The 18,902-nt window shown below is 46.4% G+C and overlaps 1 pseudogene across 1 annotated transcript; it reads left to right on the top strand.

Annotated features, from left to right (window-relative positions):
• Positions 1 to 224: 224 nt before the first annotated feature.
• Positions 225 to 8,561, top strand: LOC309792009 (PC4 and SFRS1-interacting protein-like; annotated as a pseudogene). The gene is made up of 2 exons: positions 225 to 364; positions 7,130 to 8,561. The product of its transcript is annotated as a PC4 and SFRS1-interacting protein-like (transcript).
• Positions 8,562 to 18,902: the final 10,341 nt, after the last annotated feature.

Below are 18,902 nucleotides of genomic sequence, written 5' to 3' on the forward strand. Positions count from 1 at the left end.
CTGCTTCATCTTAACATGTCATTAAATGCTCGCTGTCCTCAGAAATAGTATTGACAATAAAACAAAAAGAAGGATTTTAGAAAAATCAAGCTATAATTCTGCTTGAATTAATACCTACAACCCAGTAAGCAAACCTCAACAATGATCAGCTAAAGCTCTCAAAGACCTAGCGAATGAAACTAAAATGATAAGGGTATAACATGCATAAGGAATGCACACAAAATATGCCAGGGGATGAAGCCACCTACAGAAAGCGCAGAGACCTAGGACAGGGAGGTTCTGCTCAGAACCCCAGGGACACGGCCTTCAAGGGTCAGGCCGAACAAGAGGCGCCCACGGAGGAAAAGGGAACCACTCCAGCGCTGTGAGGGAAACGGGGAGCGTACGGGGAAGTCTGCAAACAAGCAGGGTGGACGCTGTCAAAAGCCGGATGTAAAGACTGAACAAAGATCAGTGGCAACGAGGAGGTCCCAGTGACCCTGCTTTTCTAGGGGTGCTGGGAGCCGAGCCAGGGGGCGGCGGGGAGGACGTGGAGGTGCGTGAGAGGCGCTTGCGACGAAGCCTGGTGACTGAGTTGAGAAGTCCGCTGCAAGGTGCACCCGGAGAGCTGTGTTACTATTAATAACTACTCCCGTATGCAAATGACTTACTTTCAAAGGGAGGGAGGGAAGGAAGGAAGGGAGGGGAAAAGTAGAGAGGACTGAATATCACCCTTAGTTACTCATATCCTGATACGATTCCTGGAAACAGTGAGACGTAGGTGAGTTGGAGCTAGTGCGCTGGGAATTGCCTGTGACCCTGCATTTTAAAAGATTCCATGTGACTGCGCTGCGGAAGAGACAAAGTGGAAATGCAGGGCAGGTTGGGAGGCCGCTGCAGGAATCCAGGAAAGTGGTGAGGGCGCAGCCTCTTCACAGGCAGAGGGGCATCATCGTGGAAATGGACCTAAAGATTGGAGAGCCCCCTGGGACGGGAAGGGATGAGAGATGAAACCCAGAAGGGCGGGGGTAGGACACGGACCCTGGGAGAGGCTTACACGGCTGGGAGGAAGCCACCTTACCTTTGCCGGCTGGAGAGCAGGCTGGGAGGACGCACGTGGGTGTAGGTAAATTGTAGGTGGAGGGTGGGAAGTTACCAGAAAGCACACGCATGCCCTCAATTTTCTCAGTGACTCACGAGGTGAAGCTGTCTGCTGAGAGCAGGGGGCGTAGGAACTGAGAGTGAGTCTGTCTTGAGAGGAGCGCTGAGGTCTATAAATAGTCTTCTAACGAATTAGACTGCGGAGGGAGACCGTGGGTCTGTCGGGGTGCATTCGAGGCCTGATGGTGGCCTCTTACTGGGGCCACAAACCCAGCTCTGCACCCACTGCTGCCTGTCCAGACGTGCAGTTAACATCCCCAGCTCGTGGAGCTTTGCAGCCGCAGGGTCTCAGCCATATTTAAACAGCACTGAGGCCTGGAAGAAGCTATTGATTCCAAAGTGGGAGCTTTTGAAAAAATGGTTTGGATTATTGTGAATTTTTTCTTTGTGCTTTCAAAACATATGGCTTGATACTAACTGAAATAGTGTGGCCTTCGGAAAGTTTCTTAACTTCTCTGTGCTTCCTTTGCCTCTTTTGGAAAAAGTAAACAAGCTAATTAATCCTCATAGGATTCTTGTGACAATTAAATAAAATGATATATGTAAAACACTGAAAAAAGTTTCTGTTGATAAAAATTAAAGTGCTCAATACATGATAATTATTTTTGTCAAAAAATATGACTTGTACATATATACCCATACCTTGAATGTATATATATGTTCGGTGAAAGTCTACATATACAATGTGTTGTAGCATTAATATATGTGTGTATATGTATGTAGGTGTGCACATATGTGTATTATATATGTATGTATGTGTGTATAAACACATATATATATAATTATAGCAACCATTTATTCAATATGCATTTGTTGAGCACATACTACGTGCCAAGAACTATGCTAGATTCCGAAGAGGCAATAATGAACAAAAATAGATGAAGCATCTGCTGTTATGGGGTGAACAGTCTGATGGTTACTACAAGAAGAGTGCCAGGGCTTCCCTGGTGGCGCAGTGGTTGAGAGTCTGCCTGCCGATGCAGGGGACACGGGTTCGTGCCCCAGTCCGGGAGGATCCCACGTGCCGTGGAGCGGCTGGGCCCTTGAGCCATGGCCGCTGAGCCTGCGCGTCCGGAGCCTGTGCTCCGCAACGGGAGAGGCCACAGCAGTGAGAGGCCCGCGTACCGCAAAAAAAAAAGAAGAGGGTCAAACTGATGTAAACTGATTATGTGCTCAGCGCTGTAAAGAGCTCTACCGACTGCAGTGAAAAGGTAAATCAGCACAGGTCAGGGGGTTCCACCCCACCTGAGGTCACAGGCTGACGTGTCCTTGTCCTTCTCCCCGACTACATTACGATTCCTTCAAAAGCTGTGGATTGCTGCCTACTCCCCTCTGTTTATGGCACCTGACTCCTGACCACCATGCACACAGCAGGTGCTCAATGTGTGTTTGCTGGCTAACCTGATGCCATGGGGTGTTCACCAGCAGTTTTAGTCCTGAGAGCCATGTGGGGCACCCACTGCCTTTCTTTATAAGAAACCACAGAGGGACATCTTGGTGGTAACGGAACATCGCCGTTGTCTGGCTGATTTGGCAGGAACAGCTCACCCCAGACACTGCGTGAAGTCTCAGCCCTAAAATGCAGCATCATTGACGCTTTTCCTTTTATTATCTTTTTTTTTTGTGGTACGTGGGCCTCTCACTGTTGTGGCCCCTCCTGTTGCGTAGCGCAGGCTCCAGACGCGCAGGCTCAGTGGCCATGGCTCACAGGCCCAGCCACTCCGCAGAATGTGGGATCTTCCCGGACCGGGGCACGAACCCGTGTCCCCTGCATCAGCAGGCGGACTCTCAACCACTGCGCCACCAGGGAAGCCCGACGCTTTTCCTTTTACATAAGCACAAATCGCAGTGTTCTTTGGGCTAACGTACATCGAGGACCTATATGTTTATTTCCTCTTGTTTTTCAGCGCAACTTCCATCGATCCAGCAGGTCGTCGGGCAAATGGGGGAATGATTGTTCAGTGGGTGCAGAGTTTCCCTCTCGGATAATGAAAATTTTCTAGAAATGGATAGTGGAGATGGTTGTACAATGCTGTGAATGTACTTAGTGCCACTGAATTATACAAGTAAAATGGTAAGTTTTGTTATGTTTATTTTACACAATAAAAAATCCCCCCCCCAAAAAAAGATTTAAGCTTGGGAATTTAGAAAAATAGGAAAAAAAAAAAAAAAAAAACCTAGGTATGAACAACTGTCACCTTTTTCTTAAAGTCCTTCAGCAGTTCCCCGCTCTCTCTTGACCAAATCCCAACCAGGCCCTTCATGGACTGGGCCCCGCTTGGCTGCTCCTACGTCTGTCCTTCCAGAACCCCAGGCTCCACCCAGGCCAGATAGCTTGCGTTTCCCCATCATGCATCTGTGTTTTGCCTGCATGGGTTCTGATCTCTGGGATGCTCTTCTCATCCCCCACCTTGTAGCTGGAAAGCATTATGCACCTCAGCTTAGCCTCCTCTAGGGAACTTTTCCCAACACCCATTTCAAATCTTTCAGCCCCGGCCAGAGAAATGACTGCTTTCTCTCGCTCTCTTTCTCTCTCTCTCTCCCACTTTCCCTTGTGGAGCTCATTATCACAGCAAACACAATATTACATGCACTTGTTTATTTATCGGTCTGTCTTCCTGTGCCCTACCTTGGTGGCAGCGGGGGCGAAATCTTTGTTTTATTTGCATACTATGGTTGTAACATCTTTGGCTCCAACGGTGTGACCTTGGGCAAGATATTTAACCTCTTCTGGATCTGTTTCACTTTCCATACAATTCGAATAATAATAATAATCTCTATGTCATACAGTAGTTATGAAGCATAAATGAAATAATGCATGTGACGTGCTTAGAGAGGGTCTGATGCACAATCAACAATAAAGTGTTTGAAGAAAGGAGGTTCATAACCAATAACAATTGTTCAGTGGCTAAAAGGATGAATATTTAACGTTGAGAGCTGACAAGAAGAATGAATAACCTAATTCCAGATGTTTATTTAGAAAGACGTAGGAGGAAGCTGAATGACTGGAAGAGAGAACATTATAGGAGAACATCTTTTGGTGTGTGTATCATAATATAGTCAAAATACTTCCAACAACCTCCCACGTTTCTGCCATAAACCCTTCCACTCCCTCCAGAACCAAACTGATCAGGCTACAGAGGTCTTTATAACTAAAATATCAGAGTCTTCTTAGAAAACAAAAACTCAATGAAACCGATAAGAAAGGCTCATTGCCATAGTCTTCAATACCGAACCAGTGGAGGCTCTTCATGCTTTAAAGAATATAAGACAGTCCTGCTGTAGACGTTGAGGAATTTTTGAGTGTTTTCTATACTGACCCACTTGCTTCAGAATTTTGGCGAACTAGCCTGACTCCTGGAATTTAAATCAGTAAGTAACCTTTCCCCAGTCAGCTTGGCTTTGGGTGTAAATTCTTATTTTACGTAAGCAGATGCTGGCTATTTTCAAGGTATGGAGCTGGCTTATGCAGTGGACACAAAACATTATGTGACGCTTATGCACCGTTTCTTATAAGGCAACACACACTGCAGGGAACAGTGCCGGAGTCCTCCTGGTGACTGTACTCGATTTCCATGCAGTCCCATTAAAGCGGACTCCACACCGAGCCCCAGGAGTGGCGCTTGTAACCAAGGCCTAAGCCATCGGCATATCTCACTTCCCCATCCTTTGATCTGCATGGATCATATGTGACCTAGTCAGAGTCAATGAAATGCAATGACATTTTCACTGCACCTTCTGGGGAAGAGACTCTCACTCATAACCTTTAACCTAAAACATAAGAGAATGGGTGGGCTAGCAGGGCCCTTTCTGGTACCCAGAAAACCCAAGGCTAAAGTCAACGCAGTGGAAGGCAGAACAAAGGAATAAAGTTTTTAAAAGTTGGCAGATGCCAACGGTAAGCCTGAGCCCTGAATTGAGCCCTGTCTGTAGGTAGCATCCTCTTTCAGCTTTTGAGTCAATACATTCCCATTTGGACTAAGCCCGTTTGGGTTGGGCTTTTCTGTAACCGCAACTAAATAATCCCAACTGGCCTTCATCAAAGCCTCTCTTCCCAAACGGGAGCTCCACACTCTGATTCCATCCAAAAGATAACCGGTGTCTCTAGAGAACCCACATGTGAATAGAATCGGGGCATATTCAAGAGGGTAAGTGTCTGGGTAAGAAAATCTCTCCTTTGGGGATACCTGTGGTTCACATTTCTGTGTGGGCCAAGAAACTCCTATAAATTTCACCTGTTGACACATTTTCTTTGCAGGCACTTTGCTACTTCAGGGGGAGGAGCCGGAAACAGAGGTGGAGAAGGAAAAGCAGGAAGCAAAATGTGAATTATTGTGCAGGAAGCAATACAGCTGATGGCCTGTGAGCAGAGGGCTGGCGTGTGGGTACATGCGGTGTGAATTCGTGGTGGAGGAACTAATCAGGCAATGTTATCTGATCTGGAACAACAAGAGAAAGAAAGGGTCTCTTTCATTTTCCCCTGCTTTGGTATGTCTGAAAGCCCTTATCAGTGTGACAGGGCTTGGAAGCACCCAACCAGAAAACCTTGACTTGGGATTGTGCTAAAGTGGGGACCTGGGATCTGGGTTGTTTTCCAAGGACCAACCGTCATTTCGTTTTCAGAATGAATCTGGATTTTTGTTCTGGGAAAACAGGGCAGGTTCTGCATTGAAAACAAAAGTCAGACGTGCTGATGCTTGAATATAAAGAACTACGGAGTTTCGTAAGTTCTTCTGAGTAACAGAGGCTGGTCTCCAGCCTGGGGCCGAGGAGGCAGTGGGAGCAGACCCAGAGTCTGTGAGGTTATTTCTCCCGTGAAAAGCAAAAGCCCGAAGCAGTACTCTGAATAATCTAAGTGCAAAGCTGCTCCCATGGAAGGCAACAGAGCTTTCAGGAGGGGCCCTGGCTTTTGGGTACCAGGATGGGTTTCAAACTTGCTTCCATCGCCCACTGTCTCCATGGTGACAGAGAAGTTAGTTATCCTCTCTGAATCTACTTCCTCATCTGTAAACATCAGTTAGGTTCTTGAGAGAAGTGGCTGAATTACATCAAGAGTGTATGGCCTGGGCTTCCCTGGTGGCGCAATGGTTGAGGGTCTGCCTGCTGATGCAGGGGACGCAGGTTCGAGCCCCGGTCCGGGATGATCCCACATGCCGTGGAGCGGCTGGGCCCGTGAGCCATGGCCGCTGAGCCTACGCGTCCAGAGCCTGTGCTCCGCAACAGGAGAGGCCACAACAGTGAGAGGCCCATGTACCGCAAAAAATAAATAAATAAATAAATAAAAGAGTGTATGGCCCATCGTAAGAACCCAAATAAATGGCAACAACACGATTTCAGTTACTGTGGGGAGACTTGGATCAAGTACAGGGCTGCAGATACAGAGACATGAATACCTTCTTCTCATTTGTCAGGCAGAGGGGGCAAAGTTCAGTTTCATCTTAATGTGATTTTCTGCAGAATATCAAGAGAAAAACACCAATTTGCCACCAAATTTCTGCACTTTTCTGGCTTCTTCGAAGCTCAGCAAAATCTTGTCCCTAAACCGCTGAACAGCTCTATAATTCCAGACTGGCTAGAGACAAAACTAAATCAAAAGACTTTCATTGGACCATCAGTTTCTCAAGTATTCTCAAGTATAAGAATTGGATTTTATTCCTCTTTTTAGGCCAGATACATAGCACGGCACCTTATGGGCTGCTCAAGAAATTTTAATTCTCTTATCTAAGAAAATGAATTCATTTTCAGACCAGCCAACCTAAACTTCTGTTGGAATGTGCTCAAAGAAGCGAGGAAGGATAGAAAGAAGGGAGGGAGACTCTCTTGGTGTACTAGTTAGGGTAAGAGCTAAGCTGCTAAGGGCTAATAAAGAAACCCCAAATTTCAGTGGTTTAAAAGCAGATAGGGTGCAGTGCAGCGACGGCGGCCGCAGCGGCGACGGCGGTTGCTATTCGGAGCCGTTGAGACGCCTCTGCGGCAGCTTGTGGCACAGGTGGTTTGCGTGGACGCGGGCAGAGGCGGCCGGCCCGCCACCGCAGCCCCAGCGCCCGCGGCCCCAGCAGGTAGATGAAGCTCCTGATGGAGCTGTAAAACCACCCACAAACAAACTACCCATTTTCTTTTTTGGAACTCATGAGACTGCTTTTTTAGGCCCAAAGGACATATTTCCTTACTCATAAAATAAAGGAAAAGTACAGCAAACCAAATAAATGAAAAGGCTTTAATGAAGGTTTATGGGAGATAGATAACAATCCGAAAGTGAAATTTTCAAGTCAACAGGCATCAACTAAACAATCAAATGCATCACCTGATGTTGAAGTTGAAGAAAAAGAAACTAGTGTTTCAAAGTAAGATACTGACCATGAAGAAGACGCCAGCAAGGATGTGACTAAAGCAGTTGACATAACCACTCTAAAAGCTGCCAGAAGAGGGAGAAAGAGAAAGGCAGAAAAACAAGTAGAAACCGAGGAGGCAGGCGTACTGACTACAGCCATAGCATCTGTTAATCTAAAAGGGAGTCCTAAGAGAGGACGACCTGCAGCTACAGTCAAGATTCCAAAACCAAGAGGCAGACCCCAAATGGTAAAACAGCCCTGTCCTTCGGAGAGTGACATGGTAACTGAAGAAGACAAAGGTAAGAAAAAGGGGCAAGAGGAAAAACAACCTAAAAGGCAGCTAAAAAAAAAGGATGAAGAGGGCCAGAAGGAAGAAGGTAAGCCAAGAAAAGAGCCAGATAAAAAAAAAAGGGGGAAAAAGAAGTTGAATCAAAAAGGAAAAATTTAGCTAAAACAGGGCTTACATCAACCTCTGATTCTGAAGAGGAAGGAGATGATCAAGAAGGTGAAAAGAAGAGAAAAAGTGGAAGAAACTTTCAGACTGCTCATAGAAGGAATATGCTGAAAGGCCAACATGAGAAAGAAGCAGCAGATAGAAAACGCAAGCAAGAGGAACAAATGGAAACTGAGCACCAAACAACATGTAATCTATAGTAATAAAAAATAATCTCATTTTGGGCTCAAAGCATTAATCCAGTTACTGAAAAGAGAATATAAGTGGAGCAAACAAGAGATGAAGATCTTGAGACAGACTCATTGGACTGAATTTCCCCCTCCCACCCCTTGATGGAAGAATGTTCCAGATTCTAAATTGAAGACTTCATTAGTGGCATTATTACTGTGTTATGATTGTTAAAAAACATTTCCTGTAAGATACACACTACATACTAAGGTCAGCCATCATTCCTGTTAAATGTTTTTTACACCAAGCTTAAAATGAAGCTTTGTGTTTGAAAGTTATAATAAGCTCAGATGAAGATGGTGGTTGTACCTTATTTCATTTAGAAAATATAAAAATTCATTTTGTTTTGAAGCTAGGTGTTAAACTGGAGTAGCTACTATACCCCCAGAGAATGGGGCAGTTGTGCCCTTCCCCTTGACATTCCTGTGTTGTTCAGTTCTTTAGAAGATTAATAATTGTTTTTTAATCCTGAGAGATTAAACAGTAGACTTGTTAAGAAAACAAAAATGAAACTGTAACCAAAATTTTAAATAAAGTTTTGTTTAAATAAATAAATAAATAAATAGAATTTTTTTTAAAGCAGGTAGAAGTTCATTTCTCGGGACTTCCCTGGTGGTGCAGTGCTTAAGAATCCGCCTGCCAATGCAGGGGACATGGGTTCGAGCCCTGGTCCGGGAAGATCCACATGCCACGGAGCAACTAAGCCCGTGCACCACAACTATGGAGCCTGTGCTCTAGAGCCCATGAGCCACAACTTATGAGTCCATGTGCCACAACTACTGAAGCCCGGGTGCCTGGAGCCTGTGCTCCACAACAAGAGAAGCCACGACAATGAGAAGCCCGTGCACCACAACTACTGAGCCCACGCACCTAGAGTCTGTGCTCTGCAGCAAGAGAAGCCACCACAATGAGAAGCCCACATACCGCAATGAAGCGTAGCCCCAGCTCGCCGCAACTAGAGAAAGCCTGTGCACAGCAACGAAGACCCAACCCAGCCAAAACTAAATAAATAAAAATTTCAAAAAAAAAAGAAGTTCATTTCTCCACCGTGCAACAGTGCAAAGGAGAGTGATCCTGCTGCACCAGGTCATTCTGATTCCTAGGGCACTGTTCTCACCAGCGTGATCAAAGCTGATCATAAAAAAGAGTCCAGAGAAGCACACACATTATTTTAAGGACTGAACCCAGAAGTAGCACACTTCACTTCTATTCACATTCCACAAGTAACAACTCAGTCACGTGGCCATACCCAGCAACAAGAGAGGCTGCAGAATGGATGCACATCCGTTGTTAAAGAGGATTAAAGACAAGTTACATGATATTTGCAGGGCACATATCTGATAAATGTCTTACATCATGAATATATAAAGACTCTCAACACAATAATTAGAAAACCAACAACTCAAAGATAGTGAACAAAATATTTGAATAGGCACTAAAGAATATGGACAGATGGCAAATGAGGACATGAAAACATGCTCATCATTAGTCATTAGTCATTAGGGACATGCAAGATACCACAACACATCTGTTAGAATGCCTAAAATTGCAAAAATAGATGTTATCGATTATCAGTGAAGATACGGAGGAACTAGAACTCTCATACATTGCTAGCATATGACTCTGAAATGGTACAATCAAGTGAAAACAGTTTGTCATTTTCTTAGAAAGTTAGATGTATACCTACGGTATGACCCATCCTTTCTATCCCTAGATATTTACCCAACAAAAAAGAAAGCATATGTCCATACACAGACTCACACATGAATATTCATTGCAGCTTTATTTGTAATATCCAAAACCTGGAAACAACCAAATGTCCAGCAAAAGTTGAGTGAATAAACAAATTGTATAATACCTGTCTGATGAAATACTGCTTGCCAATAAAAATGAATGAACTCTTGAAATACACAAACAAAATAATTTCACTGAGTGAAAGAAGGCAGACTAAAAAGAATGTATACTATATGATTCCATTTATATAAACTTCTAGAAAATGCAAATTAATATATTGTAACAAAAAGCAGATTAGAGGTTACCTGGGGAAAAGGGGATAAGGCAGAGAGGGACAGAGATGGGGGAATTGCAAAGGGATACAAGGAAACTTTTTGGAGTCATAGGTATATTCTCTGTCTTGATTGTGGTGATGTTTTCATGGCTGTAGACATATGCCAAAATTAGTGACTTGTACAGTTTTAGGATTTGCAGTTTACTGTATGTTAATTCTACCTCAATTTTAAAAGTATGTGCCTTTTTTAATGGATAATGAGGAGAACAGAACTTGGTGGTCAATCAGAAGTATCCTCCACATCTAGTTTCTTTTCGTCACATTACTATCAAGTTCTGGGATATTCTGGACCACGAGAAGGGAGACTATGGAAGGAAGATTTCTGTTTGGAAATAAGACTCAGGAGATTTATCTACAGCTCTTGTCCCTGCCTTGAGCTCACGCGCTTCTCAAGCATCGACCAAGCTTCCTTCTCTGGTCTTGATTCTTTGCAGTGAACACGTCCCATCCTGCACAATTCTCCCACCCACTACCAGTCCACAGTGCCAACTGCCAGAGACTTTGCAACCCAGCCTCAGCCCGCCTGCCAGACCACACCTTTCACTGTAGCCTGCTGGCCCCAGGCCCCACTCCAGTTCAGCCCACTGGACAAAGTTCTAGCCGGGTGGACGCTGACCTGGCCAACGGGGTGATTTTTCTTTCCCTGACACTTTCAACAGAGTGAGAAAAGTGACTGTATCTGCACCCCACTGAAGCTCACCTAAAACCTTTCCCCAGAATTCCAGTTAGCATCAATGGGACTTTTTCTCTCAATACTCTTCCAAAAGATGTCTTCAAGTCTAACCCCTTTTGCAGCCACCATGCTCCTTCCCAACTGCACGGCACATTCGTTTTGGTGACACTTTGGAATCGTCCCAGGTGGAAGGCTGAGATATATAAAGGCATCATAAAAGAATTCTAGAGGCTTGGGCAGGATTATTCTAAGAATTTTATCCATCCACTTCAAGCAATTTCTTCTGTTGATCTTTAGGATTACTACGGAAACAGCCAAGGCTTTTGCTGATTTATCCCAGGATATCATCCTTGTGGGAGCATAGTGGTGAGGTATCACGGATGCAAAGGTTTTCTTCCTCTGACTGGCTCAAAGTGGGATACCAGAGCTAAGTAAGAAATAAGCCTATGTTAGAATTAGAAGATTTAAGGATTATAACTGATTCTCATAAACTTAGTTGGGGAGAGCAGGGTTGCAGAGGGAGTGATTTTCATCTTCCTCCATCATGTACTCAGGCCTTACATGAGAAACATAGCGTACCACCCACCCTCCATTTAGAGGTGAGATTTTTCTTGGAGGTGTGTGTGTGTGTGTGTGTGTGTGTGTGTGTGTGTGTGTGTGAAGGATGCTAGCATGAGCAGGGCTAGATCTACGGAAATGGTGCTAGCTGGAGCAAATAGCTGCTGATAAATCAAGGAAATACGTGAGAGAAGAGATGGAGCATAGAAAATGCCAGAGGTTGACTAAGTTGAATTACACTGGGACAATGAGATCGCGGCGGTCCTGTGGACCGAAGGCCTTCCCTCTTGGGTTCTTGGAGCAGAATTATCAAAAACAAACTGCAGGGCTTCCCTGGTGGCGCAGTGGTTGAGAGTCCGCCTGCCGATGCAGGGGACACGGGTTCATGCCCCGGTCTGGGAGGATCCCACATGCCGCAGGGCTGCTGGGCCCGTGAGCCATGGCCACTGGGCCTGCACGTCCGGAGCCTGTGCTCCGCAACGGGAGAGGCCACAGCAGTGAGAGGCCGGCGTACCACACACACAAAAACAAAACTGCAGGAGAGCCTTTCTCCAGCCAGAATTCTTGATAGGCAGTCATGTGGGGGTAATTGCGCCTTTGTCTGGTTCCTACTCCCTCCTCGTGCCCAGACCCTCTGATTTCTGCCTGAATGGAAGGAACTCTTGCTGCGATTAGGTCTTGGGGAGGCGTGGAGGGCGGGGAAGGAGAGGCGCTCCACCGTCCTGACAGAGGCCCTTGTGGTTTACCTCTTCCCGCCTGAGACAGGCAGGAAGGAAGCTGCTGGTGATGGATTGTCCAGGACGGCAGGCACTGGGGTAGGTGACTTCTCCTTCAAAATCTGCCATAACCCTTACAGCGTCCCATGAGATGGGAACTATTAACCCCATCTTCACAGAATAAGGGACCGAGGAAAATAATTTACAGAATAATTTAACCTAAGGAGGTTAAATAAGTTGCCCAAACTTCGCAGCTGCTACATGATGGGCTGGAGAACTTTTCCCACACCTGGCCGAAGGTGGGAGTTGACTCACCTGCGGGGGTAAAGAAGCTGGGGGTCTGGGTAAGGCTTGATGTCCTGAAACAGGTACTCAGTGATAAATGATACCCAGATCTCACAGACAGAGGTAGAGACAGAGAGAGTGAGAGAGAGATCTCCATCTTGTTTGCCTCAGACCATGTTGATGCAGAGCCTCTAATTTTCAGATGATTTACAAAAAAAACAAGGTCAGGTAGACTTCTTTTGCTATAGACTCTCTCCTTTTTGGCTGTTTTTTTTTCTATGTTATTACAGACCGAGATTTTAAAATGTTTAATTCTAATCTAGAAGACTATGAGATAAGCAAAACTCAGTAGCAAACAAAGGAAATTAATTTAATGCCCTCTCTTGAGGCCCACCTTAGCAAGTATCCCACATCCTTTGGAGGGAGAGTCTGGCCACTGCCAGAGTCAAAAACTTCTTGACTGTGGCCACAGAAGGCCGACACTGTTATTACATGTTCAGACCGGCACACAGCTAAACTGCACTCCCCAGCCTCTTCGCAGGGTGATGTGGCCATGGTCCAGCATCTGTCCTGCTCTGGTCAGTTGAAAATGAGCAGAATTGATCCACCCCAATCCCAGGTCTGGATCACAAATCACCTGTGACCCTCCATGTGCTCTTCTCTTCCAGCCACTGGAATGATCGGACGCTGGGAACTGTCTTGAGAGCCACACACTGAACCTGGTGGAGTCACAGACGAGAGGAGCTGCTGCTTCCAGTCACATCGTGGAGGAGAGCTGCCCAACCGGAAGTGCCAGCCTTGGACCGTCCTGAGATCAGGACACAGACTTGCGGCACGTAAGGCAGCTACCATGCGGGGATTTTTCTGTTACAGAAGCTGGCACTTCCTTAACCAACACACCGAAGGCCGGGTTCTGCTCACCTTCCCAGGATCAGGGTGGGAATCTAAAAGCACCAGACCTGGGAGAATAAAAACCACTCTTCCAGAAAAAAAAAAAAAAGACCTATGGACTTCCGAACCTCAGGACCTTCCTCTCCTGCACTTCATGTCCCAACTACAGGAAGTGTGGAAAGACTTTTTAGAAAACATTTTCTTTATCTGGTTTAGAAAGCAGCATCCAATTATGGCACCAAGAATATATATACCTTATTGGAGGGTAAAGTCTTAAAGTCAAACATTCTTTTTCAGACCAACTGTGGGAAAAGGTCAAAGGAAATTAGCGATCAGGGCGAATGATAGGGTATTTAGGTAGTTTTATTGCAGAAAATAAACAGTAGGCTGAAAGCCCGCAGCCTCCAGAAATGCTCAAAAACCTGCTTGTGTGAATCCAGACGGTTTATGTGGACCTGGCAACCATTGTTTGAGTGCAATATGATGCTTTAAAGTGCTTGAGGTTGTTTGAGACAGTTTTTCTCTTAAACACTTTAAATTCACCCTTCCTGCAAATGTGTTTAGTCTGGTAACATGCACTGTCTGAGCAACAAGTAGATTTCATTTCAGCATCTGTCAAATGCTACAGATTCCAAATGGGTGGCACTACGTTTTTTTGTTGTTGTTTTTTTTTTTTGCGGTACGCGGGCCTCTCACTGCTGTGGCCTCTCCCGTTGCGGAGCACAGGCTCCAGACGCACAGGCTCAGCGGCCACGGCTCACGGGTCCAGCCGCTCCACGGCACACAGGATCTTCCCGGACCGGGGCACGAACCCGTGTCCCCTGCATCGGCAGGCTGACTCTCAACCACTTGCTCCACCAGGGAAGCCCTGGCACTACGTTTAATGAGGTTTGTTGACTCGGTCTCCTTCATATTCCACGATGGGAGTAAAGTATACTATTGGAAGGAAGGCTCAGCATCGTTAGATGATGAAAGGGTTGGTGTGAAAGATAAGTCTTCTCCAAGGACATAAGAAATCCTGAAATAGGAGCAAGCAAGGAGGCAATGAGTTTCGATGCACAGGACTTAGACCGAGACCTTGGGTGCACAGATATTGCAGGTCTCTCCGACGTCCTGACTTCAGCCTAGGTAACCAGGGATTATCACTGGAGCATCATTTAGCTGGTCAGGGTGCGGAGGAGAAGACCAGGGCTGACTCAGGCATCCGCCCTTGTAGGGAAGAGCGATGAGACGGACTGAACAACCCACCTGCACCAAGACCTGGAAGAAGGGTAAGAATTGGAAAGATGCACTGGATCTTCAGAGCTGAAAGCCAGCACCCATGGACTACACTCTGCTCCCGGTGTCCTTAAAACGCTACAATGTGTGTGTGGCTGGCCCTTTAAAAACAGTTCCAAGCCAGAGAAACCTCAGCCAGCAGAACTAGTTTGTTTTAGCAACTGCTTCCCGTGCCCTGGTCTCCCATTACTTCATCTGCATTCCCCAGATGCTGGCCCTGTCCGCCCCCAGGCTCGTGGCAGTTCCCCTCGTGGCTTTCGTAATCTCCCAGGGAACTCCCAGTACCAGTACGAGCCCTGTGTCCCGCAAGACGTCACCTCCTGGGTCACAGGTGGAACCCGATGCCTTCACCCAGCTTCTCTGGTTGCAACCCTACCTGCCCCAGATTTCAGACCTGCGTCAGAGGCTGCCACGGGAAGAGGGGGGAGGTGACCTTGTCTGGTCCTGCCCAGCCCAGCCTCCACCACGCAATTCCAGGCAGCTGAGAGTAGCCCTGAATCCAGGGGTTGTTTAGGAAGGCTTCATTCAGAGGCCTGCCCCGCGAGGACTGTGTGTCTTTGCCCAGGGGCTCAGAGACCCGTCTGGTCGGCCTCTGCCTGGCCAGGGGCTCTGCAGCACACCCTCCCTCACACTGTCTCCCACCACCAAGGAGCGGGCATCAGAGAAATCCCCTTAGATGCAAGGGACAGAGGCCGATTCCAGTGAGCTTAAAACAGAGGTTACTGGCTGGGAAGTGACACTGAGTCCAAGGATGCAGCGGGCTTCAGGCAGAGCTGCATCCAGAGCTGCTCCAGATGCTCTTGTCAGGGACCTGTCTCTCTCCATCTCAGAAGGAGGGAGTCCCCCCGACAGGCAGGACGTCTGCTAGAGGCCGGGACCTGCACCCCAATGCTTAGCAACCCCAGGGGAAGGGCCTGTCTGTCCTGACAGCTCCAGGAGGAAATGACCAGAGAGCGGTCCAACCGGCCAGTCTGGGCCGTGTGCTCCACTCTGCACTGTCACCGAGGCCAGAGGAAGGGATCCCCGTGGTCAGCCAGACCTGGGCCCACAAGCCCCCCGAGGCTAAGGTAGGAGCCGGAGCCACAGCTAAAGTGTACTGACGGGTTTTCTTTATGCAAAATCGGGCTCAACAGCGGCCTCCCCTTTGCTGGGACCAGCCGTCATCTGTAGGCCTTATCTTCGTTGTCATGGACAACCACCCAAAACACCGACCTGCTCGCCCCATTGTCCCAGTCTCCCCCTTAACGGGTCTTTCTCAGCGCCCTGGCCTCCTCATGCTGGAGGCCCCCAAGCTCAGGCCTTGACCTCTCTACTGTCTCGTCCACACCTCCCCCACCCCCAATGGTAACCTTATTCTGCCTGTGAACTCGAAAGCCATCTCTGTGCCATGGGCATCAAGTTTCTCTCTGGAGAACCGTCCTCTCGTGGGCTCCAGACTCTACTCTTCCACTGCGGTGACCAACAGGCATCTGGAGAACACCCAGCCCCTTGCCCACTCCACCCCTCCAGCCCTCTCCTTGCCCCCCATTCTCACTGTCCTTCAGGCCCAAAATCCCACCCCACGTCTGTCTCCACTCCTTCTGTCCTACACCACGTGCAGGCTGTTCGACCGCTGTCTGAGCACCTCGTCCACCTTGGCCAGTCTGGGCCGAGTCATGTCACGTCTCACCAGTATGGTCACAACCCCTCACCTGGGCGCCGTCTCCTCCTTGGTCCTCTTTGGCATCCTCTCGTCTCTGCCATCAGAATGAACCCGTGAACGTAGTCAGATGATGACTTCCTCGGGTCAGCACCCGAAGCGACCCTCAACTCACTCAGAATACAACTCGTACAGCTGTCTGCAGAGCCCCTCACCCCACCCTCCCCACCTCCTTTCTGATATGCTCTGCTGCCCTACCTTGTCCCTCACTCACACCAGCTCCCTTGCTGGTCCTCTGGCTCACTGAGCACAACTGTGCCTCAGGGCCTTTGCACCTGCCTTCTCCCCTCTGTGCACGGAAAGTGTCTCACTTGTGTGCCACATGTGATCAGGCCACCTAGAACCATTTCTACGTTTCTCCTGCCTCCCAGGCCCCTCTGTGGGGCCAGCAAACTGTGTCCAAGTCCAGTCAGTGGCTATGTTTAATGTCCCTTTTCTGCCCAGAGCAGTCACCACGCCTTAAAGAATGCATTGTTTTGGGAGAAATGATCCTGCCACTTGGAGCCCTTGGAGGCTGGGGGATGGGATGGGAGATGCAGGCAAAGCACAAGAATGCATCTCCCTCAGACTCTATGGATGTAGACGAAGTCAACAATTTCCTCCAATGGGCAAAATATGCATTTTCAAATAAAGAAGAATTTGGATGCAAAAGGGGGTCGTTACAGAAACACACAAGGAAAGGAGGAGAGCGTGAACACAGTAAAAAATAAAATAGAATTGAAAACAAGAATGGGAGTTTCTAAGGTTGGAAATCACCCATAGTGCTGTAAGGAACAGCCGAAAGCAGACCGCAAAGGGTTAAGTCCGGTCTTAGCTAACAGCACCCCCTGGTAAGTCCAGGGCACCTTCAGTGTTACTGTGTTAAAGATAATAGCAGACTTCTTACAACAGAGAGCTCCACATACATTAGTGCCCATACAATGTCACCTGTCTGTGAATTCAGCAGAATTTGCTCACAGAAGAATACAGTGTTGCCATTGTCACAGCTTAGAACTACACATTCATTAACAGAAACGGTATCTCTAACACCTCTATGCAATACTCAGTCCCAAAAAAGGCTCATTATATGGAATGTGGCCCCAGAGCCAGTAATGGCAGTCATTATGACAATGTGCATTAATATCAAAGGATCTGTAATTATTTTTACATTTTTCCTGGTGTCATCAGTGATTCTCTAAATTGCGCACCTCTTTTGGTGTAATCATGAGCCCTTAGAGCCTCTGACCATATGCAAAATTTATTGCAAGCTGTTGCAGAAGATATGCCTAGTAGAATGTTTATTAGCTACCATTTTGTTTCAAATTGAACCTCAAATTGTAGTCAAGGTGATTTTGCTGTCATTTAGTGATATTTAGCCAAAATCAAATCAATCAAGTGCTTCAGGATTTATAATTGGAATGAACGTAATGAAGGCAACATCTCTCCTCTTCTCTATATTGGGTTAGGATGGTTTGAGCTAGCCGCCAAAACTGGAGGAAAGGAGAGAAATTGATACACCCAAGAAAACTCAGTGGGAAAAAAAGATGACTTTGCCAGATTTGTGTTCATTGCTGTAGAAATTCATAATCTTACCCACATCCAGTTCTCCCCTCCACTTATAGGTGGGCCATGTCCCAAGTTCTAGCCTAGACATGACAATGGAAGTGTGATGATTATTTCTGAGCTGAGTTATAGAAGAGTCTGTGATACCTTGTACCCTTTCTCTTCCCTTTCTGCAATGTTCTTGTGAAAATTCAGCAAGCTGTATATTTCAATGTGCTTTTCTGTGCATGCATTATCCTTCCATTAAAAAACATTAAAATAATATATCATACAATGGAATATTATTCAGCCATTAAAAAGAATCAAATAATGCCATTTGCAGCAACATGGATGGACCTAGAGATTGTCATATTAAGTGAAGTAAGTCAGACAAAGACAAATATCATATGATATCACTTATCTGTGGAATCTAAAGCAATGATACAGATGAACTTATTTGTAAAACAGAGAGAGAGACTCACAGACATAGGAAATAAACTTACGGTTACCAAAGGGGATAGCTGGGGTCGGGGGGAGGATAGATAAATTAGGAGTTTGGGATTAAAATATACCCACTACTCTATATAAAACAGGTAAACAACAGGGACCTACTGTGTAGCATAGAGAACTATACTCAATATCTTGTAATAACCTATAATGGAAAAGAATCTGAAAAAGTATATATATATATATATATATATATATATACACACACACATATATATATATATATATATATCACTGAATCACTTTGCTGGCCAAGTCATCCTATCTGTTTGGCTGTTGAGTACTTCTTACTGCAATGGCTCTTGGCGTGTGAAGTGGCCAAGGCTCAACCTCTCTTCTGGAAGTTGTTTATGAATGAATAGGAGAGATGAATATGAGAAAGAATTCTCCTTTCATATGAGAGAGATCAAAAGCAAAAAAGGGATTCAAGTTGATTGGAATTTTGACTAGAGGAAGTCAAATCCTCCGGAAATCTTAATTCACAAACAGAGAGTACCCATCTAAACAACCTTCTTCTCATATGATTCAAACCAATCTGGGAAGTACAAGGAA

Source organism: Mesoplodon mirus, assembly GCF_964341445.2.
Source record: "Mesoplodon mirus genome assembly, chromosome: 16".
Lineage (NCBI taxonomy): Eukaryota > Metazoa > Chordata > Mammalia > Artiodactyla > Ziphiidae > Mesoplodon > Mesoplodon mirus.